Below are 3,808 nucleotides of genomic sequence, written 5' to 3' on the forward strand. Positions count from 1 at the left end.
AGAACAGAACTAGAACAGAACTAGAACAGAACAGAACTAGAACAGAACTAGAACAGAACTAGAACAGAACTAGAACAGAACTAGAACAGAACTAAAACAGAACTAGAAAAGAACTAGAATAGAACTAAAACAGAACAACATACATTTCGTTATTCACTTCAGCAATCAATAAAATATTCAACTTTCATAAAGTCTTTAAATATTTGTTGCCAACTATGCTCTATTTAAGTTATTTGTGATCAAAAACAACAAAGTTCAAACTACTCAAATTGTTGGCAAAATATAAAAAGTAATGCATACTTATAGACTCACAAAAATATCCAAACTGAAAGTATGCAAAACTTATGATAAAGGATTATAGCCCTTAGGAAAGTACTTTAAATTTAAGAGTTTACTAAATATTGATTTTAGCTTATATAACTAAAAAGACAAAAACAATAGCCAAATGGTTTACAGCATTTTGCTTTGGGAAACATTTTAACTTAAAGACTTGCCTAACCTAACTGTAGATAAAACAATTAATAAAATAAATGTTAGTTTAAGAATTTAGTCACGTAAACTTATGTAAGCAAAACAGTTCTGTCGAGGAATTTTAATATAATATAAACTAAAAGTATGCAATAGTTTTTGTGTCAGCCTAAAAAAACACTCTTAATTTGTATAAAACTAAATTAAAATTTTAACATTTCTGCATTTATCCATAAAAAAATTTAACCGAATATAATCTTTGCTACACCAGAGCAATAGCAGAAGTCAAGGATTTTTGTGTGCAAAAATGAAAATTATTTAAAAAACTCTGTGGCAAAGCCTAAAACTAGGCAAACATTTGCTTAGTCATGCATAATATTACGCGTTGTGCTGAGTGGGTTTGGTGTGCTGTCGTTGTTACTTTAATTTAATTGTCATGCAAATGTGAAGGAATTTAAGCAAGTATCGCTCATTCCAAATATAAATCCCAAAAACTATGCCATACATTTTATTTGATTAAATTTTTAATAGCTTTTAGTGTAAACAATGCAATTTAATGCAATATTGTATGTCAATTTTATTTAACTGCTTTAAGTTGTGTACAAATTTCATATTTGGTTAAATGTCAACAGTTGGCAGATGACCTAAATTTAGCTGCCAAAAAGTATGCAAACATTTTTTTCTTATTTTGAAAGTTTTTTTATTTGTACAATGGTTTAAACGAGTTAGTTGCAATAAGAAGCAACTGCCAAATACAATATTGCTTAATTTGAAGTTTTATTTGTTTTGAAAAAGCAAGGGAATCGTTTTTGTTTCTAATTCTTTTAAAATCCCTTAAATAGTCTAAGAAATTTTTAGTATTTCATTATTAATCTTCGGGGATTGACAACATTATACTAAACGCTGTTAAAAATTTGAATATAAAGTAATTACAAGTTGGTGTTTATTCAATTACATATAACTAATTTCACGTTTTCAAATCCCTAAAGTAGGCAACACAGCAATTAAACAGCAATTAAATTTAAAATACATAATATTTTAATTATCAACATACAATACTAGTTTTGTTGTAGTTCTGTTCTAGTTTTGTTGTAGTTCTGTTCTAGTTTTGTTGTAGTTCTGTTCTAGTTTTGTTCTAGTTCTGTTCTAGTTCTGTTCTAGTTCTGTTCTAGTTCTGTTCTAGTTCTGTTCTAGTTCTGTTCTAGTTCTGTTCTAGTTCTGTTCTAGTTCTGTTCTAGTTCTGTTCTAGTTCTGTTCTAGTTCTGTTCTAGTTCTGTTCTAGTTCTGTTCTAGTTCTGTTCTAGTTCTGTTCTAGTTCTGTTCTAGTTCTGCTCTAGTTCTGTTCTAGTTCTGTTCTAGTTCTGTTCTAGTTCTGTTCTAGTTCTGTTCTAGTTCTGTTCTAGTTCTGTTTTAGCTCTGTTCTAGTTCTGTTCTAGTTCTGTTGTAGTTCTGTTTTAATAGAAAAAATCTTAAACATTTTGCTTTCCATCAAAAGAACCTTCCTAATAAATAACTAAATTTGTACAATCTTTGTTTGGAGAAGAAAAGCCTCAACAAACATTTGCAACTGTTAGTTTTTCCAAGTGGCTGAGTAAGGTAGAAGGAGAAAATAAACATAAAAGGTCAGTGGACAAACCATATATAAAACACCTTCAACTTGTATGTTTTACAATAACAAAAACACAAGTTGTATCAGAGAATAAAAAAAAGATTTAGAAAAAAAATAAAATATTTTGCTTGGCTTTAAAACAAATTTATAAAGCTCAGTTTTTATTTACTACATTAGAGAAACTAATACATTTGTTAAGTTAACCTTGTTGGAAATTAATTTAAAAACTGTTCGTTTCCTATGTTTTTTCTTAACCATCATGTTTCAATAAGGAGTTTCTGTATAAAACATGCTGAATTGACACAATAAGATGCGTCTCGCAATCCCATAATCTTAAAAAAAAAATTCCCCTAAAAGTATGCAATATTTAAACATAATACCCTTTTTTCTTTAATAAAAGTAAAGTTTTCCTAAAAGTATGCAATGTATTTTATATTTTCTTTTATATACAAAAGTAAATACTACATGTTTTTGTTCTGAAAGATGAAAAAAAAATATGAAAAATAAGAGAAACCAAAAGTAGAAAAGCAGCCCTTCAAAAAGAACTTTAACCCTAAATGTATGTGAAAAAATTTACCAAATGTATATGAGTTTGTGGTAAGAATTGTGTAAATAAGAAGAGAAATATAAAAAGCTGTATTTTGAAATCAACTTTTTGCAGCAAGTTGTTAAATTTTAATCAGGCATAAAAAAGGGTTTCTTTTACCACAGAGACAAAAAACAAATTCAAAGCAAACATTGCAATTTTTTTCAAATAGAGGGGAAACACATTGTTGAAAAACATGTTTTACACCAGCATTAGCAAGAAAGTTAGTTGTACAACAAACTAAGATCAGAAGATAGAAAAGAGTATAAAACCCCTAAAGTATGTTAAACATTTTATTTTTTTTTACTCACTTACATAAAGTATGCTTTAAAATAATGATTTAAAAATAATTTTCAGAAAAAATAATAAATATTTCAACTTATTCAATTTAGAATATAACTGTTATTCTCTATCCTCCTACAACTATACTTTAATTTTTATTATATAATAAAAATCTGCTCTTAACCAACAACTAACAAAACCACCATAAAAACCATTAAATATTTTGAAATTAAATATAAAATCTTAACTCTATCTTTGCCTTTGGATGTGCGACAGCCACATTTAAATTATATTTTTCTTTTCTACCAGAATATCTTAAATTACATATGCCAAGAGCCCTTAAGTAGGCAACAAAATAAACAACACGTTTTTCATACACATATTAAGCATATAAGCTTGAGGGGTCGGCATTTAGTCTAAACCAAGATATGAGCAACTTGGAAAATTAAAAAGAGATTTAACTGAGAAAAAATTCTTTTTTTTTTGGTTTCTGTATAATTACCAGAGATATTTTTTAACAATTAGCCTAAGGTTAGGCAGTAAAATATTAAAATTTTATAAACATATGTTAATAGAAACTATTATATAAATTAAGATAAGAAAAGTTAAAAATTTTGATGTGAATTATTTTTCATAGACTAGACTTTATAGGCTATACTAAACTGGCTACACTCTAGAGAAGACTATACACTAGACTAGACTAAAGACTATAGTCTAGTCTATAATATAGTCCGTAGTCTGGTCTACAGTCTAGCCTATATTCTAGTCTATGGTTTAGTCTATAGTCTAGTCTATAGTCTAGTCTATAGTCTAGTCTATAGTCTAGTCTATAGTCTAGTCTATAGTCTAGTCTATAGTCTAGT

The sequence above is a fragment of the Lucilia cuprina genome, chromosome 6 (genome assembly GCF_022045245.1).
Source record: "Lucilia cuprina isolate Lc7/37 chromosome 6, ASM2204524v1, whole genome shotgun sequence".
NCBI classification, from domain to species: domain Eukaryota; kingdom Metazoa; phylum Arthropoda; class Insecta; order Diptera; family Calliphoridae; genus Lucilia; species Lucilia cuprina.